The 27,072-nt window shown below is 40.2% G+C and overlaps 1 protein-coding gene across 2 annotated transcripts in view; it reads left to right on the top strand.

Annotated features, from left to right (window-relative positions):
- The first annotated feature begins 1,527 nt into the window (after positions 1-1,527).
- The window catches only part of LOC145511662 (uncharacterized), a 703,222-nt gene continuing 677,677 nt past the window's right edge, over positions 1,528-27,072 (top strand). The window contains exon 1 of one of the 2 annotated variants that reach the window (XM_081505273.1): positions 1,528-2,027. The gene's annotated coding sequence lies outside the window, so the exon portion shown is untranslated. The remainder of the gene's footprint in view (positions 2,028-27,072) is intronic. The other variant, XR_014058034.1, reaches the window with a different exon arrangement.

Below are 27,072 nucleotides of genomic sequence, written 5' to 3'. Positions count from 1 at the left end.
TATCTGGATGTGTATGAATAGCTTAAACAGTATTTATAGGGAAAATATTGCCTTAAGTATTAACATTAAAAATAATGAGGGCTCCAGAAATAAATCCATACACCTATGGTCAATTGATCTATGACAAAGGAGGCAAGAAATACAATGGAGAAAAGACAATCTTTTTTACAAGTGGTGCTAGGAAAATTGGACAGCTGCATGTAAAACAATGAAATTAACAATAGAACACCTCACACCGTATGAAAAAATAAACTCAAAATGAGTGAAAGATGCAAATATAAAACATAATTCTACCATTTTACTTTCCTACCAGCACTTCATGAGGATTCCAATTTCTCTACATTCTCACCAACATCTGTTGTTTCTTTCTTTTTTTTTTTTTTATAACAGCCAGAGTAAGTTTGAAGTGGTATCTCTGTGGTATCCTGGATGGGGAAGATTCCCTGAAGAAGGGGATGGCAACCCACTCCAGTATCTTGCCTAGAGAATTCCATGGACAGAGAAACCTGGCAAGCGACAGACCATGGGGTGGCAAAGAGTTAGACACAACTAAGTGACTAACACACACACACAATTTAAATCTTTTTTTTTTTTTTAATGTGGACCATTGTTAAACTCTTTATTGAATTTGTTACACCATTGTTTCTGTTTTATATTTTAGTCTTTCAGTCTCAGGCATGTGGGATCTTAGCTCCCTGACCAGGGATTGAACCCACACCCTCTGCATTGGAAGGCTTAAGTCTTAACCTCTGGATGGCCAGGGAAGTCCTTGTGTACACTGTTTAATGTGAGGCGGTGTTCCCAGCACTGCCGGCCAGGGCTCTGGCCCTCCTCACAAAGCTGCAATTTTTGGCCTCAACACCCTTAACGCAGATGTGGTATAGAGATACCCAGGGGAGGTGTCTGGAGAAGCTAGAGAAACCAGAAGAAACGGCCCTCCCGTTCCCCAGCAAAAGTACACTTTAAAAGGGAAAGACACTGAAAAAAAACCTGAAGGGAAAAACTATTGCAAAAGGGGAAATCAGGATCCTTAAAACCAAAGTGCTGTACATGCTTAAAACATTAAGTAAAAATATTACATTAAAGACACTGAAGACAGAGTACAAATTTCAGGACGCCTTCATCGGGTCTCCCCGCTTGACTGCAGTGCTTTGGGGCCCGAGTGGCACAGAGCGGGCGCTGGGCTCACCCATCGTGCCAATGGACCAGTCCTGTCCACGCTCCTCAAACGGGCAATCGGGGGCTGGTTGCCCAGTCTAGACTAGAGAGCAGGTGGGGCGTCCTTCGGTCCATCCTCGGGGTGCTCAGGGGCACTGGCTGAGACTCCGCATCTCCCCTACAATGTCCCCGGCTCCCTGCCCTGTGGTCTCCCTTAAAATCTAACGCCCCCTCCTCCATTCAGTGTCAATGGGATAGCCCCGGGAATGGGTGTGGGGGAAAGCCTGATCAAGGCGCACTAGCAGCTGCTCCCCGCAGGCCTGTTGGAGCAGGGTCACGGGGCTTTTCCTCCCCCAGCCCACGGGCCCTGTGGGCGCAGCTGCACTTGGTCTCACTGATGCACAGCTCCAGGAGGCTCTTGCTGGCCGGCTTGGCGACCCTGTGTTTGGGCGCTCAGTGGCTCTGGAGCCAGCCCGTGAGGTCCTTGCGCATGGACTTGGGCCACAGCGTGAGTCTGGTGCGGCCAGGCTGGCTCTGGCACCCGAGAAGGCTGACCGGAGCGATGCCACGCATCTCCATCACCGCCCCCCGCGCCGTCACGCCCTTGACCAGCAGTCTGGCCAGCCAGGACGGCAGCTCAGGGGGCGTGGCCACCCGCAGGTGCGGCAGGCAGGTCACGCGCTCTACATGTGCAGCCCGAGGAGGGCGAGGACGCCGCGGGCGGCTCCCCGTAGGTCCCGGTGAGCACGCCCGGCTCGCGCACTAGCTGGACGCCCCTCTCCAGCGCGGTCCAAGAGTGGAAGGGCAGCTCGGGGGCCCCAAAATGCGGGAAGAACTCCCAGCCCTGGCGCCGGGCCAGAGGCCACCAGGTGAGCCGCTCAAGTCCTGTCCGCCGGTCCTCCGGGCAGGGCAGCCAGAGTTGAAGATGGCGTCGCTGGTCAGGTCGCCCAGCAGCACCAGATCCCCAAAATTCAGGGACAGTGTCAGCTCCTCTGGTCACACACATGCAGGATCCAGGTAATCCTGAGCTCCTTAGGGTTCTGCTAGAAGCCGGGAACTTGGTGTCTGTGTGGTAGCGTCCCCTTCCTCGAGGTGGAGGTGGGGGCGGCGCTCGCTTATCTGAGGCCCCAGCCACCCTGGGCAGAGAAGGTCGGGGAAGCCCGGACGGGCCCTGCCGCAGGAGCAAGATGGATGGCTGGGCCCTTTGACTCCCGAGGAACCACCCAGAGGGATGCCCAGGCCCTTAGACTCCTGGTGGAGCCCCCAATATGGAGTAGTGGGCAGCTCCTCGGCTTGAAAATACCCAATCCTCATTCTCATTAAGGTCCAACCCATATAATTTTTTATTTCATTGCTCGTGCTTCTGGTGTCATATCTTTTGTATGTGGTAAGACATAGTGATACAATTTCATTCATTTCATCTAGTTGTCTTAGCACCACTTGTTGAAGAGAATATTTTCCCCCATAGAATTGTCTTGGCACCTTTGTTGAAAATGACCATAAATGGATCTACTTGTCAGTTCAATCCTAGTGATCAGTTTGTCTATTCTTTTGCCAGTACCAGACAGTCTTGATTACTATATCTTTGTACTGTATGTTTTGAGATTGGGAAGTGAGAGTACTTTTAAGTTTGTTCTTAATTTTCAAGATTATTTTGTCTTTGCTTAGTCGTTTTCATGTCCATAGGAATATTAGGCTAAGTTTGTTACTTTATGGAAAAAAAAAGATAGCTGAGATTTTGATAGAGATTCCATCAAATTGGTGAATAATTTGGGAAGAATTGCTCTTTTTTTTTTTTGCTATGTTGGGTCTTAGTTACAGCATATGGGATCTTAGTTGTCACATGGAGGATCTAGTTCCCTGACCAGGAAAGGAACCTGGGTCCCCCACATTGAGGATGTGGAGTCTAAACCCCTAGACCACCAGGGAAGTCCTAAGAATTGCTAGCTTAAAATAGTCTTTCATAAACACAGATGTCTTTCTGTATATTTAGGTCTTTAAATTCTTTTGATGCTGTTTTGTAGTTTTTAGTGTATAACTTTAGTTAATTTTATTACTAACAATGTTATTCTTTTTGTGGGGTTGTAAATGGCATCTGGTCCCATCACTCTATGGGAAATAGATGGGGAAACAGTGTCAGACTTTACTTTTTTGGGCTCCAGAATCACTGCTGATGGGTGACTGCAGCCATGAAATTAAAAGACGCTTACTCCTTGGAAGGAAGGTTATGGCCAACCTAGATAGCATGTTTAAAAGCAGAGACATTACTTTGCCAACAAAAATCCATCTAGTCAAGACTATGGTTTTTCCAGTGGTCATGTATGGATGTGAGAGTTGGACGGTGAAGAAAGCTGAGCGCCGCAGAATTGATGCTTTTGAACTGTGGTGTTGGAGAAGACTCTTGAGAGTTTCTTGGACTGCAAGGAGATCCAATCAATCCATCCTAAAAGAGATCAATCCTGGGTGTTCATTGGAAGGTCTGATGTTGAAGCTGAAGCTCCAATACTTTGGCTACCTCATGCGAAGGGTTGACTCATTGGAAAAGACCCTAATGCTGGGTAGGATTGGGGGCGGGAGGAGAAGGGGACGACAGAGGATGAGATGGTTGGATGGCATCACCAACTCGATGAACATGGGTTTGGGTAGACTCCGGGAGTTGGCGATGGACAGAGAGGCCTGGCGTGCTGCAATTCATGGGGTCGCAGAGAGTCGGACACGACTGAGCGACTGAACTGAACTGAACTGAAATGAAATTGTGTTCTTAATTTCATTTTTGCCTTGTATTGCTAGGGTAAAGAAATACAGTTGGTTTTTGTGTATTGATCTTAAATCCTGCAATCTTGCTGAACAAGGTTTATTAATCCTAGTGGTTTTTAAAGTGAATTTCCTTAGGATTCTCTGTATACAGAATGATGCCATCAGTAAGTAAGAAATTTTTAATTTTTCTTTTCAATATGCAAGCCTTTAGAATTTTTTTCTTAATCTATTTTCCTCACTAGAACTCTAGTATTATGTTGAATAGGCATTTTTGTCTTGTTCCTGATCTTAGCATGAAAGGAATCAGTGCTTCACTGTTAATTATAGTGTCAGCCGTGGGTGTTTCATAGGTGTCCTTTATCATATTGAGGAAGTTCTCTTTTCTTGCTCTTGAGTGTCTTTATCATAGATAACAACAATATTGGGTTTTGTCAAATGATTTTTCTACATGTTTGGAGATGAGTTTTTTGGTCTTTTACTCTATTAATTTGGTGCATTACTTTGACTGATTATATTTTATATGTTGAACCAACCTTGTATTCCTGGGATAAATCCCATTTGGTTGGAGTGTGTAATCCTTTTTATATGTGTCTGGACTCGGTTTGCCTCTGTTTTGTTGATAGTTTTTGCAACTGTATTTATAAGGCATATTGATTTATAGTTTTTCTTTTTTTAGTGATTTCTTTGTGTGGTTTTCGCATCAGGGTACTACTGGGCTCAGATGGTGACTTGTGAAGTGTTCCTCTTATTTTTTGAAAAAAATTTATGAGGGATTGTTATTAATTCTTCTGTAAAAATTTGGTAGTATTCACCAGCAAAATTATCTTGGCCCTGGGTTTTTCTTTGTGGGGAATTTTTTGATTACTAATTCAGTCTTTTACTTCCTTAAGCTCTATTTAACTTTATTTTTCTTTTGAGTCAGTGTTATTAGTTTGCATCTTTATAGGATTTCGCTTATTTTGGTAGAATATTTAATTTGTTGGTATACCATTATTCACAGAATTTCCTTATAATTTTGTCAGGTTGATAGGGAGGTCCTCTTTCTTGATTTTAGTAGTTTTAGTCTTTTCTTTTTTCTTTCGTCAGTTTAGCTAAAATTTTCTCAGTTTTGTTGATATTTTCAAAGATCCAACTTTTGTTTTATTGGCCCCCTGGCTGAGTGGGCTGGGAGCACTGGGGGTGTGTGGGGTTGGCAAAGTAGCAATGGCAGTATTTGGGGAGTGAATGAAATAGGTCGAGTGAGTAGGAGCCTTTGGGTGACAGTGAACACGGGGACCTTCAGGGAGTCTGATCCAAGTCATTGGGCAGCTCTGAGTCCTTGGCAGAGGCCCAGAGGCCTGCATCCCAGGGACTAAAGGCCCTTGGACCCTCAGACTTTGGGGCCCTCAGTGGATCTGAGGCTACTGCCTGCTTTCAGTAGACCTCCCCGCAGAGCGGGGTGCTAAGGCCCTAGATTTCGGTGGCAGTGATCTCCTCCAGGCAGATGCAAGGCATTGGTTCCGCCAGGCCCAGGTCCGCAAGTTCCCGGGCCTCCAGCTCCAGACTGAGTTGCTGCAGCTCCTGCTCCAGCTGCCGGTTACGTCGGTACATCTGGATGTAGCTGTGCTGCAGCTGCTTCTGGTAGCGGATCACCTGCTCCTTCTCTTTTAAATTTTTTTTAATTTCCTTTATTTCCACTCTATTCTTTATTATTATTATTTTCCTTTTGACTTTAGGGTAGTTGGCTTTATTGTTTTATATTTTTAAGGTGGAAAGTTATTAATTTGAGGTCTTTCTCTTTTAAAATACAGGTATTTACAATTATAATTTCACTTTAATCACTGCTTTATCTGCATCCTATACATTTTGGTATGTTTTGTTCTCACTTTTATAAACCTCTACATATTTTCTAATTTCTCTTGCAATGTGTTATTTGACCCATTGGTTATTTAGTATTGTGTTGTTTAATTTTCACCTATGTGTAAATTTCCCATATTTGCTTCTGTTATTTATTTTTGTTCCACTGTGGTCTGAGAACATAATTTGTATAATTTCAGTTCTTTTAAATTTACTGAGATTTATGGCCTAACAAATGGTCTGTCCTGAAGAATGTCCCATGTGCAGTTGATGAGAATATATTTTGCTGTTGTGTGTATGTCAGTAAGGCCACCCAGAATGCTGGTTACCTCTGGATGGGAGGAATATGATTGGGGATGGATTCACAGGGTGCTAAGGGGGTTATCATGCTGGATATCTCTAATCTTTGGTGAGTACATGAGCATTTTATTATTTCTCTATTAGATGTACATATATATTTTTATTCACTCATATATTTTACTGTTAAATGTATTCAGCCAGCCATGAGACTGTATTGTGTCAGTCCCATGTTCTGCTTACAGAGAATATGGCTTAAGGACCAGGATAAGCTACAAGCGTTCTGGATTTTTGAGACTATCAGGAAGAAAAATAAATGTTTGCTATGAGCACAAAAGTGGCTTTTGCACTTGCCTTCTCACAGCTAAATGAGATGGTGTTTTTAAAAGGTAGCTTTGAGAAAACAAGTGCATGTTAAAGGAGATACTCAGTGAATTCTTGCAGTAGTGTTAGAATCTGAGCAGACCTTCCTGTCCCCAGGAGGATTTGATGTCAGGTAGCATACGTAAGAGACTTCCCAGCTGGCTGAGTGGTGAAGAATCCACCTGCAATGCAAGAGACGTGAATTTGATCCCTGGGTCAGGAAGATCCCCTGGTGAAAGAAATGGCAACCCACTCCAATATTCTTGCCTGGGAAATCCCATGGGCAGAGGAGCCTGATGGGCTACAGAGTCAGGCGTGACTTAGTGACTGCGCAGCAGCAGCAGCATGTGTAAAGCTGTGTCACTCTGTAAGTTCCTCTGCAGGTACAAAATGATAGCCAATGCTTGATGTTAGAGTTTTATATTTAGATCGATCATCCTACCTTTCAGTTGTCTGTACGCAAGTGATGTGGACACGTTGTAGGTTTATAGAAGGTTTTCAGAAGCAACCAAAACATAGATACAGGCAAGAGAGGTTGGCTGTGTGACCGAGAGAGTGTGGGCTTTTACATCCTGGGCAAATCAAGAACTTAATGCTGAGAAAATTGATGTCATAAGAAAAGATGATATCCTGAAGTGACTTTTGCAGTGTGAAAAGAATTGAGATAACATAGGGCATTAAATGAAATTTCTGAATAAATATCTAAATGGCCCAGAGAGTTAAATTAATGTCAGATGCCTGTGCATTTTGTTTCTAGAAGCCGTCTCCATTCACAATTCTTTTGACTGCTATGATCAAAGGAAAGATCCTTTGACACGCCAAGAAAAGTTTAATACAGGCACAGCTTAAGAAATATTAATGAGTTACTGGACTAGTAAGTGTGAAAGTAAAGGCTACAGTCAGGCTTCAGCACAGAGCTGAACATTTTTCTTACAAATAACACAGACAGAAAAAAATTCTCTGAAAAAAAAAATGTGAATCAGGAAAAGAGAGTAACTGATACGGAGGTTGATTTCTAATTATAGTGCCACAAATTAGACAAGAAATCTTTACTTACAACAATGCCTAGGGCAAGTCAGTCAGCTTGATTGGAGGGAAGGTTTGGCAAAATTAATGCTGTTAATAAATGACAGAGATTTTAAGTATTATATTGTATTAACATTTAAATGTGAATTTTTCCAGGTTTCTGGGGAAAAGCACAAACAAATCACACGAAAACATTTTATGTACTCAGCACTATAGTAAGTAGTGGGGCAAATCAGATAAACAATGAATGAAATATATTTCCTTCCTGTGTAGACTTTAGAATCTAGTTAAAGAGACACTATCTGGGTGAAATAATGAGATAAAAATATGAGGCAGAATCAGGGTACGTGCTCTTATGGACGATTCTTAGCAACCTCACTCTCTGGGTCCTGGTAAAGAACCAGGCAGTGGAAGCATTTGCTGCTTGACCACCCAGGGATTCGCATTCATTCTTGTACCTCTTTTAGCTTATATGCAAAAATCGCAATGCCTCCTAGTGACTCTTTGTTATAGAGCTTTCTACCAATTAAAAAGAGGAATTTAAAGGAATGAAAATTGCTTGAAGCAGGAGCATTGGAAATGATAAAAGGGCAACTAACATTGAGAAGGGAAACATAAAGTCTTTCATACGCATGACTTGGAAAGCAGAACCAGCTGAGAACATTTAGCAAATGAGCAAGCAAGCAAGCCTTCCCCTCCCAGGCCTTGCTCTGTGCTGTTGTCCAGTGCTATGGCGGATAGCCACGTGCTGACTTCATCATTAACAATACGTTAATGGCTTTTGTATATATTTGATTAAGCCAGAAATTGTGTAATAAGTTTGGGAAATCTTTCCATCAAAATTAGTTCAAACACAACCTTTTGGCATGCAAAGGGAATAAGCTTTAGTTCTCAGGACGAATCACAGTGGACCACCTCATTACCCAACCATACTGGATAAATGAGGCATTACTCTATATCAGTGAGTCTGCTATTGTGTGGTGCAAGACATATTTTCTATATTATTATAAAATAAAATTATAATACTATTTTTGCAATATCGTAACTTTTATAGTGGTTCCTAAGGCAGCAAATTAGCCAGATTTCAGTCACACTAATGGAAGGATCTTCTGGATCAAATGGCTTATTAAATAAACTCAAATGAAAATTAGTATATATTTCATGTAGGTCTTCTGTTTTAATATTTGAATATAGAGTTTTTCAGTGTTCTGCGATAGTGCACAGCACAGTAAAAGGCAATGGCAAAGAATATCACTACCCATGGATATTTTATTATAAAAGGAAAACTGTGCATTTAGATTTGTGATCGGAACAGAGTCTGAGGAGTATTTATCATGATGGCAACACTGATTTTGGAAAAACAAAAGAAGATGAAGGGAGCAGAAACCCAGGCTTAAGCAACAGCATGTTTTTCTTTTATTGATTATTCATTTATTTTTGTGGGATTTCAACAGTGAAAGAGACCTGAGAAACCATAAAATCAATCTCTCAAATTGAAGTTGAAAGAAGTGAATCATTTCTTGCACCCACCAAGTGGTAGTAATTAACTTGCGGGCATCTCTGTTACTCTTCTATTAAGCAGTTCTCTTAGGGAATCAAATTTATTTTAGTTTACTTATTGGATTCATCCTCAGCACTCAAGGTGCTTTTGAAGGATATGATGCAAATTGTTAGCATCATTTAACATTTATTGAATTATAGCATCACATGACTTAGAGCAGACACTAGACTTAATGAGAAAAGCAAGACGTTCCATTCCCAGTTTACAGAGAGAGTAACTAAGACAAGTGCGAGGGGAAAGACTTGTTCAAAGTCAGACAAAATTTTGAGAGGCGATTAGGACCCAGTTTGGTTATTCTTGGTAGATTGCTGTTTTCACTTGTACATAAGCTGAATTTGCTGGGAAATATATATCATGAAGAAAAAGAAGAGTTAATTTTTGAACTTGGGAATGTAGTTGGGATGTGCAAGCATAAATAATTGCAGGAGTGGTGGTTAAACTCCTGTATTTACTTAGCTATCATTCTGTTTGCATTTGTAATCAGTCTCTGCCAATTGGTATTTGTTACTAGCCAACAAGAGAAGGGAGGGACAGCAATGGGAAATAGTAAACCCAAATTATCTTTTATAAGTGTGTAAATTGATGGATATGGTAGATTTTTTCAGTGTAGAAACTCAAAGTTCTGTACCTCATTCTGTTTCAGAAAACATTTTGGTTGTGTCAGTAGACCCAGAGCCAAAGGGTTTATTTACAATTGTCTTTTCCAACTAGAATGAACAAAAGGGAATCCTAGATCACAGAGGATTTTAGTCTCTCAGTTGGGACCCTTCAAACCCCTAACATACACAGACAGAGCTGACTCTGAGTTCTTTCTATGCTGTTTCCCTGGTCACGGCTGCCCACTATTCTGTTCCAACCCAAACTCTGCTATGATTTCGACCCTATGTCTCTGGCTGAAGAAGGCTGCTTGGAGTTCTGGGTTGATGTTTGTGTATATGGAGGGGCATGTGTCTTTCTTTCTTCGGGCTTGGCCTTGCCACTAAGTCTATAAATAGGGTTTTAATCCTCTGGACTTCTTCCTAGGAAATTCCAACTTTGGCTGGAATTTTGTATTTTAGAATTTTCTGTCCATGTGATTAAGTCTTTTTGGCCTCCTGTTCTCTGCCCCCAACATCTTATTTTATCCTTTTCTTTTATTTCAAATAAAGGCATTTCTACTGAAGGAGGAAGAAAGTGGGACTAAGGAATGATGAATACTAGAGATCAATTAATGTATTACAACCCAAAATGATTGTTTTTGACTCACGATTTCTGAAAATATACATGATAGATCTTCAACGTTAGGAAAAAGATGAACAAAAAGAAAGAGAAAATGTTTACTGTGTTATTGATCTTCCTTAACTGAATTCCTTCATCTCAGAAATAAGCTTGCACAAAAGCTTCTGCTTGTGCCTGCTGGGTAGATGTATGCTTCTGAATCCACATCATTCCTATTGCTTCTGCCATTTCCCAGCCCTTGTCAATGGCCACCTCTTCTCATACAAACAGAACCATACAAAGCATCTAAAGGTCTCCTGGTTTCTAAAGGGATAAGAATTTGTTTCTGAACTGAAAGGAACTTTTTCCTGACAAAATCTGATCAGTTGAGGATAAAACATCTAACAGGTCAATACTACTTTCCTGGTGACAGCCCTGAGTGGGTGACCCTGGAAAAAGATCCAGTACAAATGAAAGACAAGAGTAAAAGGAGTTACTGTGCTCAAGCACAGGAGGGGTGAAGAACACACCAATAGTGATCATATATATTCCAAGTTTGGTTAATATCATAATAGATTGACACATATTTCCTTGGAGACATGATTAGAGGAGAAAATTGTGAATGTTTGGGGAATCAAGGAGACTTCAATGAAGAGAGATGGGAATACCAGACCACCTGACTTGCCTCTTGAGAAACCTGTATGCAGGTCAGGAAGCAACAGTTAGAACTGGACATGGAACAACAGACTGGTTCCAAATAGGAAAAGGAGTACGTCAAGGCTGTATATTGTTACCCTGCTTATTTAACTTACATGCAGAGTACATCATGAGAAGCGCTGGGCTGGAAGAAGCACAAGTTGGAATCAAGATTGCCGGGAGAAATATCAATAACCTCAGATAAAAAGATGACACCACCCTTATGGCAGAAAGTGAAGACGAACTAAAGAGCCTCTTAATGAAAGTGAAAGAGGAGAGTGAAAAAGTTGGCTTAAAGCTCAACATTCAGAAAACTAAGATCATGGCATCGGGTCCCATCACTTCATGGCAGATAGATGAGGAAACAGTGGAAACAGTGTCAGACTTTATTTTTCTGGGCTCCAAAATCACTGCAGATAGTGACTGCAGCCATGAAATTAAAAGACGCTTACTCCTTGGAAGGAAAGTTATGACCAACCTAGATAGCATATTAAAAAGCAGAGACATTACTTTGACAACAAAGGTCCGTCTGGTCAAGGCTATGGTTTTTCCAGTGGTCATGTATGGATGTGAGAGTTGGACTATAAAGAAAGCTGAGCACTGAAGAATTGATGCTTTTGAACTGTGGTGTTGGAGAAGACTCTTGAGAGTCCCTTGGACTTCAAGGAGATCCAACCAGTCCATCTTAAAGGAGATCAGTCCTGGGTGTTCATTGGAAGGACTGATGTTGAAGCTGAAACTCCAATACTTTGACCACCTGATGTGAAGAGCTGACTCATTGGAAAAGACCCTGATGCTGGGAAAGATTGAGGGCAGGACGAGAAGGGGATGACAGAGGATGAGATGGCTGGATGGCATCATCGACTCGATGGTCATGGGTTTGGGTGGACTCAGGGAGTTGGTGATGGACAGGGAGGCCTGGCATGCTGCAGTTCATGGGGTCGCAAAGAGTCAGACACGACTGAGCGACTGAACTGAACTGAATGAAGAGAAGGCTTTAGAGACAGGTATAAAAAATGTCTGAGAAGGAAATAGAGGTTGGTAGTTTCAAACACAGAGGTGGTTATGCTGAGTGTGTCTGGGGAAAACAAACTGACTGTAGATACACGGGAGAGTGAAAAATGAGTCCAGGAAAAAAGCTTATTGCAGAGGTCTGAAACATTTATACTTGAATTGGTCGCCAATGGTTTTTAAGCAGGATTGTAAATCGGTTTGAAGTTGGAGAAAATTGAAGGGTAGACCAGAAAGACTGGAAGGGAAGTAGAATTAGCAATCAGGAGAATTTTGTAGTAGCATAAGTAAGAAATCTTGAAAATCTAATACTCAAATTTCACTGGCTATGTCTTCATGAAGCCAACATAGCTAATGATCAAATAAGCCCTAGATCCCTTAGTAAATTTAATAAAAATCTCTGGAAACCCTCCAGAAAAATATCACGTTTGCACATACTTAGAAAACGTTGCTTATATCTCAGAGTGTTATAGATCCCTGGGAACCAGGAAGCATTTAGGAAACTATGAGCTACAAGCTAAGCATCTTTGAGTCTGAATGATTTGATTGGCATTTGAAAAATGAACCAGTTATGTAACAAAAATTGTTTACCATTTTGACATAATGTAGATTGGCATTTCACAACTTTTTTTTTAAATAACCTGATGTGGAGGTTGTGGTCAAACAATTTTGGCAATGACTGCATAACTCTGTTATCCTCTGGAAGATGAATATCACATACCGTCATGTTAAATGTTCTACAGTAAAGAACACTGGCTTAACTCTGTTTACTCCAGGGCTTCCAGCCATTAATCCAATGGTTTTCGGAACCCGACCATGCAGCCTTCACCCAGAGACACCTGCCAAATTGTTTCACAGTCTTTAGATATAAATGGAACTTAGGCTCCAATGACATCAAGTCCCTTTAGATCTGCCTTCACCTCTCTCAACGCTGCTTCCTGTGAACCAGGAGATGTACATTCTGGTCTTACTAACTAGCTGTGTGATCTTGGAAAAATTATGTGCCTCAGAATTCATTTCTGGAAAAGAAGAGGGGTGAATATCTATGCCCTGTATCAGTGGTCCTCAAACCCGAACGTTCATGAGAATCACCAAGAAGACTTCTCAGAGCCCCATGCCAGCGTTTCTGAGTGTGAAGGCAGGGCTGGAAACCTGAGAATGTGCATTATTGTGGAGTTCCCAGGCGATGCCACTGTTGAAGGTTCACGAACCAAGCTTTGAGAACTGCTGCTCAGTATGTTTAACATCCTGTGAAGACTTAGACTCTCTCATTTAAGTAATTTCTTCTCCAGAGCTGGTGACTAACTCACTGCCTGCTAACTCACTGCTCCTGTTTTGGGTCTGCAGGGCCACACAATTCTCCATGTGTTATTTTGTATAATGGTCACTATTGGTGTTTTCTGAGGAAGGCTGTATCATCATTCCTGTTGCTCTTGCCATTTCCCAGCCTTTGTCAAAGGCAGCCTGTCTAATACAAACAAAATCATACAGAACATATGCTTTTTATAATTTATGATGCAAATGAGCTTCTTTGCAAAACAGACAGACTTAGAGCACAAACTATGGTTTCTGGGGGGATGAGATAGTTAGGGAGTTTGAGATAGACAGGTACACATTTCTATGTTTAAAATGGACAACCAACAAGGACCTATACTGTAGAGCACAGGAAACTCTGCTCAATGTCATGTGGCAGCCTGGATGGGAGAAGAGTTTGGGGGAAAATGGATACATGTATATGTATGGCTGCGTCCCTTTTCTGTCCACCTGAAACTATCACAACATTGTTAATCAGCCAATGTGTTTGTAAACTCCAAGACAAAATTAAAAAGTTTTAAAACAACAAAAAATATCAAATGTGTAGAGAGGACACTAATGAAGTATGTTACTGTTGCTGGCATGGTATATAGCAAAGTTTTTTTTTTTTAATTAGAGGATAATTACTTTACAATAGTTGGATGGTTTTTGCTGTACATCAGCATGAGTCGGCATTAGGTATACATATGTCCCTTCCCTCTTGAACCCCCCTCCCCCTCACTCCCAATCTGCCACCCCTCTAGGTTGTCACAGAGCACTGGCTTTGGGTTCCCTGCATCATACATCGCACTCCCCTGACTGTCCATTCATATACTCTGAGGAAACCAGAATTGAAAAAGACACATATACCCTGATGTTCACCACAGCAGTATTTACGATAGCCAGGGCATGGAAGCAACTTAGATGTCCACTGACAGATGAATGGATAAGGAAGTTCTGGTACATATACACAATGGAATTACTCAGCTATAAGACGGAATGTGTTTGAGTCAGTTCTAATGAGGTGGTTGAACCTAGAGCCTATTATACAGCGTGAAGTTAAGTCAGAAAGAGAAAGACAAATATCATCTATTAACACGTGTATGTGGAATCTAGAAAGATAGTACTGATGATCCTACTTGCAGGGCAGCAAAGGAGACATAGACATTTTGGACACAGTGGGGAAAGGAGTGGGTGGGATGATTTGGGAGAATAGCTTTGAAGTATATAGCAGACTTTTTTGGATACTACATATTTGATGAATCAAGCCAACATGCAGTTAGACTTGGTAATACAAAGAACCTATTTACATGACATTTCTGTTAGGGGAACACTGCTCTGTTTAATGTGTATGTGAGTGTAGATGCTTCTCAAACAGGAAGGATTTCCTCTATTCAAAATGCATGGAAGCAGCTTCTGCAGCCAGGGCTGGGACAAAGTGATGACATTGATAAAACTTGACTTTGGGGCCCCTTCACTTTGTGTTCAGTCATTTAATAAATATTTACCGATCGTTGGCGTATAAGGCATTAAGCTATATCCTTTGGGGGATGCAAAAATAAATCAGATCAAATCCTTGCCCGCAATGGAATTTATAACCTAGTGTGAGACTTAAGATGTGTGCATTCATGGAGACAGTGAGCAGGGCTGCTGCTTTATCGGCTGGGCTCAGTGACAGCGAATCTAATTACTAGCTGTGTGACCTTGGACAGTTTATGTAACCCTGTGAGCCTCAGCTTCATAATGGTGGGTGAAATTATGCCCCTTAGGATCAATTATGGCTTCATTGTAAAAACCCATATAAAATGCTTTCTGCCATGTTCAGAATATATTATGTATTCAATAAATGTAGCAGTTTTTAAAACTATCATCCTGAAAGTATAGTGATAAATATAACAGATAATTTTTGAATGCTTATTATGTGTTGGATATTCAACTGAGAATTTCTCATGTATTACTTCATTTGTTCTACACCAACCCTTAAGAAACGGATAGCATTTCGTTTTGAAGATGAGAAACAGAATTCAGGGACCTTAAGTAATTGTCCTAAGGTGCTACAGCTTACAAATGCCTGAGCTGGTACTTTAACAACAGCATTCTGTCGCTAGAGCTTGTGCCCTTAACCACTATGTATAGTGCAACTTAGTGGCTTCCCAGGTGGCTCAATGGTAAAGAATCCACTTGCCAAATAAGGGACATAGGTTCACTCCCTGGGTCAGGAAGATCCCTGGGAGAAGGAAATGGGAACACACTCCTGTATTCTTGCTTGGGAAGTCCCATGGACAGAGGAGAGTGGTGGACTACAGTCCATGGGCTCACAAAAGAGTCAGACACAACTTAGCGACTGAACAGCAACAACTAAATCAGTGCTCGAAGAGGGATAAACAAGATGTTTGAGGAAGTCAGAGGTAGGAGCAAAAACGTCTGTCTAGGAGGAACTGCTACTATGATAAAGCCTTACAATTTGAGCTGGGGCTTGAAAGAGAGGGTATTTTGGCTCTACATGTTCTCACCTGCTCTTTTCTTATAAACATATTTATTGATTCCATAAATACGTATCCAGCACTTATTTTGTGTCAGGCATCGTGGGGCGTCAGAGATGCAGCAGAGTGTAAGAAGGGCATAGCATCACTGATTCAGTGTTCATACCTTCATGCAACCTCTGATCCATAGGGGGAGGTGCCATTCGATAGACATTTAATGAGTAATTATGAGGGAGAAATTTAGAACGTGGACTTAGGAACTATGAACTGAGGGCTCACTCCATCCCAGGCTGTGCTACGTGTCACGGAAGACACAGACGTGAAGTAAAGATGTGGGTCTCTCTGCTCAGTAGTTAGACTTCCCTGGGAAGAACTTTAGGTTTTCTTCATGTTTCTCACAGCTGTGTATTCCTTCTTGCAGTGGAAATGTTTCCAATCTGAAATTCATTCATTGGTAGTCACTTACGAGCTCTAAATTTTTAAATAAACCAATGTGATTGGATAACATTAGAAAACTGTTGACTTATTTCTGCCCCTCCCCTACTTTTATTTTTGATCACTGTCTTCTACCATATCCCTCCATTCATGTAGGTAGAGTTTGGTCCACACATGGCCTAAGAAAATGGATATTACAGGGCAGGAAATAGGGAAAGCTCAGTCTTTCTGGCTCTAGTTTTAAGAGCCTATTCCCTGAAAGGAAGGGATAGGACTCTTGGCATAACGCACTCCAGTTAGAAAGTCTCCCTGGGAAGAGAATGCCATTAGCAATGTTGGACAATGACTGGGATTACATTTCTGCTTTATCTCAGCTGTGACTGAGGCATTGAAAAAATATTCAGTTAAATTATAGAAAAATAAAGGTTATTACTTCTTACTTGATGGCATAAGTAGATAATATTGGAATCCATTGCACTGATTCATGCTAAGATTTATAATCTTTTCCAGGTATCTTTTAATATGATATTCACTCATTCAGCAAATATTTCCTGAGCATCTCTTTACCATGTACCAGGGAAGAGGTAGAGACTAGTATGACAAGTTAGAACAAGAATAGACACAGTTCTTGATGAATAATTTTTATTTTCAAGGCAGAAAGTCATTAATCAACTAATTAAACAAATGGATGCAAAATTACAAGTGTGGAAATAGCCATTGAGGAAAAAGATATAGGGACTATATAGCAAGGGACTCTGACCTTTTCTGAGGGGACTGAGAAGTCTCTCTGGGAAGTGACATTTGAATTGAGATCTTGAAAATGATCAGTAGCTAATTAGGTAAAGAGGAGAGAGTCAATGTTCTTGGCAGATAGGATATTTCAAGCATTTGTGTGATGGCAGAGCCACTAGAAAAAAATCTTGGTTGGAGGGAGGTGAGAGAGAAACTTTTGATCACAGAATGAGGGCAGCTGCTGACATGAAGGGCTTTCCTTGGCGTGAAGACATATTCTGTACGTGGGTGCTGCCTGAGTGTGTCTCCCATTATCTTTGTGTGCGTCTCTCTGAAGCCTCAAAGCTCAAAGTGTCAAAGGCTGAACTCTTCATCTTTCCCCAAATCTGCCCCTGCTCTTGAGCATCCCATCTTGACAAATGATGGCTTTGTCTTTGCATTTTGTATGAGCCAGAACTCTCAGCTTCATCTTTTCCTCATCCTTCTTCATCACCTATGTCCAATCAATCTCCAAGTTCCATCAATTCTGTCTCATTAATTTCACTTGCAACTAATTCACTTCACTCCACTCCCGCTCCCACTGCCTTAATGGGGGTCAGCACCCTTGCACCTGGGCTCTGTGCATATTGAGCTACTTTACAATCTTGGGAGAAGCTGCATGCTTCCCTGTCTCCAAGTTTTTATGCATCTCTTTCCTCTGCCCAGAATCCTCCTTCTGTCCTTCTCCCAGTCTTCAGCTAAGAGCTCCTGTTCACCCTCATGACATCTCTCCTTAGAGAAGCCCACTCTGGCCCTTAGTCACAACCACTATGGAAGATGAGGTTGGCTTTTCCTCCTTTGTGTTCACTCTAAAGTACCTTGTGCTTATTCCCATCAGACAACTGTTTATTTATATAGACCTGGCTGTCCAACATGGTAGTCACTAATTACTGTGGTATTAAACATTTGACACATAGCTAGGATAGAGTGAGATACACTGTTTGTGTAAAATACCATATTGCAAAAAAGTACAAAAGATGGGAAATATCAGTTAATTTTTTAATACTGGTTGCATTTTGAAATAATAGATACAGCAAGTCAAATAAATAATTATTAAAATAAAATTCACCTGATGCTTTTTTACTTTTTAAAACATGTCTACAAGAACATTTAAAACTATAAATGTAGCTCACCTTTGTGCCTCGCATCTCATTCCTATTGGATGTCACTGGCCTACATGCTAAACAGCTAGAGCAGGGGTCAGCAAACTATGGCCCATGGGCCAGATCTGTTCTGTCACCTGTATTTGTAAATAAAGTTTTATTGGAACACAGCCAAGCTCATTCACTTACATATTCTCAGTGGTTCTTTCCCAGTAGGGCAGCAGAGTTGAACAGTTATGATAGAAACTACCTGGCCCCCAAGCCTAAAATAGTTACTCTTGCTCCTTTTTAGGAAAAGTTTGCTGACCTCTGTCCTAAAAGGCTGATATTGTATTTTATTCATCACTGTATCTCAAATCATTGCACAATATCTGGCACTCAGTAAATGCTGAGTGAATAAATATCTAACCAGTAGATGTTTGTTGAATGAATACACATTTGAGATTATAATGACAGGATCGTCACTCACATCAGTTTATCACCCACAGCTTTGGTGACCATGTAACTACAACTAAAAATTGAAATATGACCTGATAAACAGTTATATAATGGGACAAAAATCTTATACAATATTTAAAGTTAGAACTCCCTGTAAAAACCCAGAATACGTGGTCCCCACTTTCATCATCTTGAAATATCTTTTTTTTTTTTTTTTTGACCATACTGTGCAGGATCTTAGTTCCCTGACCAAGGATCGAGCCTGTGCTCCCTGCATTGGAAGCAGATAGTTTTAAACACTTGACTGCTAGGAAAGTCCTCATCATGAAATATCTTGACTTTGGAAGAAATAGATATTTTAATTATGCCTGAAAACAGGGTGGAGTGTTGTATAAATGAGAAAGAGAGCTGTCTCAAATGTTAGACATTAGGATTAAGGGTTTAGATCTTAACAAACTTTATTGTCCCATGGGTGCTCTATTGATATTGTAGAAAGGAACCTGAAAACTAATGGGCAGAGAGATGATGGTGGCTAAAGACCAGCAAAGAAAAGACTCCCAGAAATTAGTATTTCAGTCTCTTTGCAGGAGATCCTGATTCTCCAGAAAGGATTCCCAGATGCAATTTCCCTGTAGGTTCATTCCATGAACCTGCAGGCTTTCTACAGGCAGCTTTCTATAGGCAGGTTTTTGTTTTTTTTTTTTTAACATTTTTTTATTTTTTAATTGAAGAATAATTGCTTTACAGAATTTTGTGGTTTTCTGTCAAACATCAACATGAATCAGCCATAAGTATACATATGTCCCCTCCCTCTTGAACCTCCCTTCCATCTCCCTCCCCATTCCACCCCTCTAGGTGGATACAGAGCTCCTATTTGAGTTCCCCGAGACATACGGCAAATTCCCATTGGATATCTAGTTTACATATGGTAATGTAAGTTTCCATCCCCTCATGTCCATGTATCTGTTCTCTATGTCTCTTTCTCCATTGCTGCCTTGCAAATAAATTCATCAGTACCATCTTTCTAGATTCCATATATATGTGTTAGTACATATTTATCTTTCTCTTTCTGAATTACTTCACTGTGTATAACAGGCTCTAGGTTCATCCACCCCATTAGAACTGACTCAGATGTGTTCCTTTTTGTGGCTGAGTAATATTCCATTGTGTATATGTACCACAACTTCTTTACCATTCCTCTGTCGATGGGCATCTAGGTTGCTTCCATGTTCTAGCTATTGTAAGTAGTGCTGCAATGAACAGTGGGATACATGTTTCTTTTTCAATTTTGGTTTCCTCAGGGTGTATGCCTAGGAGTGGGATTGTTGGGCCATATGTTGGTTTTATTCCTAGCTTTTTAAGGAATCTCCACACTGTCTTCCATAGTGGGTGTATCAATTTACATTCCCACAAACAGTGCAAGAGGGTTCCCCTTTCTCCACACCCTCTCCAGCATTTATTGTTTGTAGACTTTTTGATGATGGCCATTCTGACCTGTGTGAGGTGATATCTCATTGTAGTTTTGATTTGCATTTCTCTAATAATGAGCGACGTTGAGCATCTTTTCATGTGTTTATTAGCCACCTGTATGTTTTCTTTGAAGAAATGTCTGTTTAGGTCTTTTTCCCACTTTTTAATTGGGTTGTTTGTTTTTCTGGCATTGAGTTGTATGAGCTGATTGTATATTTTGTAAATTAATCCTTTGTCAGTTGTTTCATTTGCTACTATTTTCTCCCATTCTGAGGGTTGTTTTTTCACCTTGCTTATAGTTTCCTTTGTTTTTACAGGCAGTTTTTGCTGGAAATGTAAAGCAGCAAATCACATGGAAATCTGAATTGGTTTGTGTACATAGAAATTAATTCTTATATCTTAAAAATGGCATTGAGAATGAGTGTTGGAAGAGAATTAAGTATATCTTCACACTTTCATCCAAATATACTCCTGTCATTTACTCTCTGTTCACAAATCTGCAGCTGTTAGAAGACACAAAATAGTTCTCTGTTGCTTTCCTCTGTCAAATTGTTGGTGAAAATTATTTTACAAAATCGAAACATCCAAACTTACCACAGATGAGAATCAAATTTTGGGTCTTGGTTATGCAACATCATTTCATCTCATAAGAACCAGTTATTTTTAAAAAAATTGTAACATTTCTCAGTGTTGAATTTTTTTTCTTTTTTAGTAATTAAAGTTGTAAAAGCAACTCAATATCTTCATTGGAGCAGGTAGATTCCACAGGGCTTTTCTGAAGGGAGGCAGAGTTTTCCTTTATTAGAGCATATTTGGGGTGAAAACAAAAGAAGAATGAGTGTAATAGTCATTAGCAGCATATGTGATCAGTATAGAAAGAAAATATTAAATATTTGATAGTTTTTACTTCAGCTGGTTCAGAGAAATGAGGGATTATAAAGTTAATAAGATCACAAAACTGACTCTGTTCATTCATCCGTCCACCCACTCATTCATCTATCTATCTAGCAACAGCTGCTTATTAAATTACATTTATTAAAGTACTATTTGTCCAGCTCTGTAGTAGATGTTATAGAGATACAAGGGAAACAAAAGACAGTTCTATGAATCTAAGAGGATTCATAGAATGCTAGGTGTGAAAATGATGTTATGGTAATTCAACACTGTCTTTTTGCCATAAACAGCTGTTACGTGCTTTGTGTAACTGTATTCACAAAGAATTGTATGGTGGGCCACAGAACCATAGTTCATAATCTGATAATTTTCTACTGATACCAGTTGGATAAGTCAGACATATTTATCTATCTACAGAGCTAGAGAGTAAATAATTCCAGGTCATCATGTAAGAAAGTGTGAGATGACTGGATGCACCTGATCTATAGGGCTTTGAAAATTATCCATCATTAATCAAGGTTAAAAGAAGGTTGAAAGGTGGACTGGAATGTGGAGCTGACCATAAAGGAAATACAGAGCTTGGAATCATAAATGGTAGAGAGAAGACATTCTAGAAGACCAACAAGGAAGACAAATGCAAGGGGAGAGGAATTAAGCAAAAGAGAAGGGAAAGAGAGACAGGTTAGGCAATAGTCAACCAAAGTGGAGGGAGTGGCCTTGTGTGGAATAGAGGCCACCATGGGGAAGTTGGTGGGTTGAGGTTGGGTCGGTGAGGTGATATCATTAATGTAAGAAGGTTGAATGCCTATTGGAGAGATTGTTTTCTATTAGTAAGAGGCTAAAATGTAAGCCAGGTTTGGGGAAGATTCATGTGCTGCACTCCCACTCTAGAGAAAGATAGAGGGTTCCTTCAGGACCAGAGAGAAACCCAAAAGGAAAGAAAATCATTCTGGCAAATTAAATAAATATGGCAGTAAGTGTATCATGTTTCCTTTTTGCATATTTTTATATTGCATATCACATCCTGATGTTCAATCAAAATTTACTAGTTTGGTGGGAAAATATAAATGAGAATATTTGAAAAAACCCACAGAAAACTAGTAACATTGAGGATACGCACACATTTATTTTCAGAAATAGTCAATTTCTACTCCACTTGGGTTTGAATTTTTTTAAGGTTTTGATATACTGCTCAAATTATGGTTTATGTAGGATGAAATGCATCCTTAAACACTACACTGTGACAGTAATATCTACAAATCACTCAGAACACCATCACTGGCAGATAGTAAATATTTTATATCTTATTGAAAAATAATATTTTTCTTATAAAGCATTAGAATCATATTCCTTTTAGGCTCTTCCCAAAGTTTTCCCATGAAAAGCATAAAAAATAATTATGCCTATTAGCCAAGGGCTTTTACCAATAGACTTTGCTTCTTCTCTTCTAGTTCATCTTATCTGGCAAACTCTTTCTTTGAGACACAACTGATATATTGAACTAGAGATGGCTTTAAAAAATAACAATCATGCCTAAAGCTTCATCATGCAAATTTTCCAGTGAATTTTTAGGGTAGGAGTTTTGGGTTTGGATTTTAACTTCCACAAATTTGGCATACCATATTCGGTTCTGTGTCATCACTGGGTATTGCCACTGTATGTACATGTGGAATTGGTAGGGAAAAATGGTCTATAGCTCTTTACTTCTTTTCCTTTCTCATTTCTTATAACGTAAGTAGAAAATTTGTGTGTGTTCTCAGTTGCTTCAGTCATGTCTGACATTTTGTTACCCTATGAGCTGTAACCTGCCAGCCCATCAGTCCATGGAATTCTCCAGGCAAGAATACTGTAGTGGGTTGCCATGGCCTCCTCCAGGGGACCTTCCCAACCTGGGGATCCAACCCATATCTCCTGCGTCTCCTGCATTGAAGGGGGATTCTTTACCACTGAGCCACCGGGGAAGCCCAAGTAGAAAATTTATATCTACATGTTGTGTTCAGTTGCTCAGTCTTGTCTCACTCTTTGCAACCCCATGGACTGCAGCGCACCAGGCTTCCCTGTCCATCACCATCTCCCAGAGCTTGTTCAAACTCATGTCCACTGAGTCAGTGATGCCATCCAACAGTTTTGTCCTCTGTCGTCCCCTTCTCCTCCTGCCTAATGCCAACCTTCAGTATTTATCCAACTCTTTTTATAAATTTGCAAAAGATGACCATTCACTGTGATCAGGCTCTTTCAACTCCTTGACAGTTGATGCCTTTATCTGCATAAATAACTTGCCTTTCAGTGAAGTGGGGTGATAGAGGGAAAGCATGAGCATTCGTTGCCTGTTGTTGCTGAGAAAGTGAAGTTGGAAAGTATAAGCAGGGATGTGACTTACCCTTTATCTCCTGAAGGCTTGACTTGAGTAACTGGCTACCTTGAAAGTGAAAGCGTTAGTCACTCAGTCGTGTCTGACTCTTTGCGACTTCATGGACTGTAGCCTGCCAGGCTCCTCTGTCCATGGAATTCTCCTGGCAAGAATAGAATCTTCCCAACCCAGGGATTGAAACCAGGTCTCCTGTGTTACAGGCAGATTCTTTACCGTCTGAGCCACCAGATGGTTTAATATTTCCTTAAACATTGCTCCTTGTTCTTTTCAAGGACTAGCTAATCTAATGAGGGAAACAGACATACATAGACAACTTGTACAATGGAAGGAATGTTATAAAGTGAATTAAACAAAACAATATATGAACATATGAGATTTGCCCCCTTTTCTAAATTGACAGAGAAGATTGCCTCCTCATTTTAGTTTCTGCACACTCTTCTGAACATAAGCATATTTGTAGATTGTGATATGAGGGTACTATTATTCTCCTCTATTCAGGATGGACATCCTGGATAGATATTACAGTTGGCAGAAAGATGTTTCTGTGCTCATTCTCAGTGTGGCTAAGATTGTGGGAAAGTGGGCGCTTATACTTTGTTGACAGCAGAGTGTTTCAGAGGACATCAGTCAACTGATTCTCTTTGAAAGCAGTTTGGTAATATGCTAGATGAAGGTGTTGTGTATCTTGATTACTGCTCAGTCCTTAATGCCTAAAAGTCAACTTGAGCACATTAATAAATGTCAAAATATTCACAAGTTTGCATATGCTTTGATGTACAAAGTTTAAGAATTAGAAATCATATGAATCTACCATTAAGATTTAGCTATAAGAATATACATTAGTGAAAGAAAGTGAAAGTCACTAAGTCATGTCCAACTCTTTGCGACCCCATGGACTATACAGCCCATGGAATTCTCCAGGCCAGAATACTGGAGTGGGTAGCCTTTCCTTTCCCCAGAGGATCTTCCCAACCCAGGGATCGAACCCAGGTCTCCCACATTGCAGGCAGATTCTTTACCAGCTGAGCCATATTTATCATATTAAAACTCAGAACAGCTTAATTAGGTTTAACACTATGAAATTTAATTAAAAAATTATATAACATCCCTACCATGGACTATTGCATACCCACAAGTGATGATATTGCAAAAAGTATGAATGAATGATATAGAAAAGTGCATGAGACTATTTTATAAGTAGGCCATAAAATAGAGCATAGAGTATTAATCCATTGTTATAAGATGATAAACTAAGAATTTTTAAAAGGATGTCAAAGAAGGGAGTTTATTTTTTTTAATTAGTTTAGTTTCTATTTTTTAACTTTACAATATTGTATTTGTTTTGCCATACATTGACATGAATCCACCATGGGTGTACATGTTTTCCCCTTCCAGAACCCCCCTTCCACCTCCCTCCCCATCCCATCCCTCTGGGTCATCCCGGTGCACCAGCCCCGAGCACCCTGTATCATGCATTGAACCTGGACTGGCGATTCGTTGCACATATGATAATTTACATGCCTCCATGCCATTCTCCCATATCATCCCACCCTCGCCCTCTCCCATAGAGTCCATAATACCAGAGGCTTAGGTATTGCCTTAGATAACAAACTCCAAAATTTTAGCAGGCTTGAAACAGTAACTGTGTAGCCAGTTGGCTTTTGTGAATCAACAGGGAAGCTCAGCTTATCATAGCTGGTCAGGTTCTCAAAATGAAGCAAACTCACAATCAATGCTGATCACTATTCCATATGGAAAAGAGCTCTGGAAGTTTCCACACTGGGAAATAAATGCTGTAACATGGAAGTAAAAGATGACAGTTCTGTTCACAACTCAAAGGCGAGATCTAGTCACATGTCCCACCCACCCAAAAGGGAGCAAGTTATTATAATCCTCCCATGTAATTGGGATTGAGAGTTAGAAATATTTGCTGAGTAGCACTAAGGATACCACTTATGGTATCAATATTCGGTACACCTGGTTTGTCTCTAACAAGACAATCCAAAAGTCATATCCAATCAGGGCATCAAAATCCAAGCCTATGATGTCAGGGTGGTGCCGGATGGTCTGGATATGGCTCCTTTTGATCTTCAAACCTACTGAAAAATAGATGATCTTTGCCTTGCAACACATATACAGAGCGGTGGAGTAGGGGCAGGGTGTCTATAGCACTACCATTTGGAAAGGGAAAGTAGCTGATTCACATCAATCCTAATATAACTGCAGGTTCCAGTCTCCTGGCGATAAGGAAACCTTCTTGATTAGTTTCTGATGGGCTCCTGAGAAAGGGTTCTTCAGTCCGTTGTTCCATGTAGCCCTTGGATCTGCCCTTTAGAGGTCTTTTTTTTTTCTATCATTTGTCTTTGCTCCATTTGAAAAGTGCACTACAGAATGTGCCCTGCTTTGAGGGTGAGAAGCTTAGACTGAAAATGCTCTTGGAAGCTCACAAGCCCAACTGTTGTTAAAGTTTCTGTCTTTAGACTACAAAAAACTGTCACAGTCATTTTTAGAAGGCTCATAGCTTCTTTGGCTGTACAATTTTCAAAAAACATTAATCAGCTTCTTTTTATACTTGATTATGGTCAGTTCCTTCTGCTAAAAGTCACATGTGCAGTTCTTTATTGAGACATTCCCTCTCTCTGCTTCACCTTTACTGCAGTTATCTTAAACTGACCAGGCTTCATTGGAAGAGCCACAAGATCAGGCTTTTTTGTTTGGCCTATTTTGTCCAAATGAAAGACTAACTAAGTGCCATCTTAACTCATTCAGATGTTTAAGAGTGGGTGTGAAAACCATACCCTTGGTTTATTCTTTGACATATGGCTATGTTTTAATCTTTCAGTCTTTTCCGCAATTGCTAATAAGAAACAATTGCGTCTTCAAATTATGCTCCCTAGATTCTCTGGACCATCTCTGTTACCCTCTGTACTTGCTTACAAATCACTTAATGGTGTTCTTCACTCATTGCTTTTATTGTCTGTACCTTTTCAGAGGCAGCCAACAACAGTCAACATCTGCTAGAAAAGTTCTGTTTCCCAGTCACTTACTGTAAAACTGCAAGTTCACAAAGTATATTACCTTCCTTTTAAATTACCACAAGTGACATTTTCACAAAATAGATTGTCTGTGCATGAATTGTTATCTTTATAGCTACAACCAAAGATTCTTTGCTGCTAGACACCTGACTGCCAACCCAATGTCATATGCCTTAGGTTGCTGATATGGTATTACTCCAGTTCTAGGCACTTATTTTGTATTAACTACAATAAGAGAGATCTAGTTTTGTAGGTCTCAGTTTTGTAGGTCTCTGAAATTTTATTGTCATCAAATAATTTTGTCCCAGTTTGAATGAAACATTCAAACTCGTAAGAAATGATGAAAAAAATGCTGATTTGTTAATTTAAAGTTGAGAGTCTATTTAAGCAGCTAAAATACCTGTGTTTTCTAACCAGAACATATTCTGAGTCAAGAGATCCTAGAAACTATTACTTTAATCTGAATATTTCTTGGTTACTAAGTGTTAATGGATTGCTTGATCATGAGTAGATATCATTGTAGAATAATACATCCAGTCTCTGAAGAAACTTGACTTCTCTTGTATCACAATAGAGCTCAGCACTTCATTAAGAGGCACATGAAGTGTTAGATAGGGCTCTCCTCTTGTAGCTTATATTCTAGGAGACAGAGACAGACAACAAATGATGACCACAAAATAACACATAATGCAACTGCATTTTAAATAATAAACCTGAGTCATGGGATGTAATGTAACTTGGACGAGGGAGTGAAGGAAGATATATTACCTAGAATGGCCAGTGAAAGTCATTCTAAGTGATTACATTAGAGCCAAGACTCAAATGAGGGGGAAGGGGAGATCACAGAAGATCTGATGAAAGGACATTCTATGCAGAA

Source organism: Giraffa tippelskirchi, chromosome 6 (assembly GCF_054371585.1).
Source record: "Giraffa tippelskirchi isolate mGirTip1 chromosome 6, T2T-mGirTip1v1.2.pri, whole genome shotgun sequence".
Taxonomy (NCBI): domain Eukaryota; kingdom Metazoa; phylum Chordata; class Mammalia; order Artiodactyla; family Giraffidae; genus Giraffa; species Giraffa tippelskirchi.
This window is presented reverse-complemented; position numbering and strand designations above follow the sequence as displayed.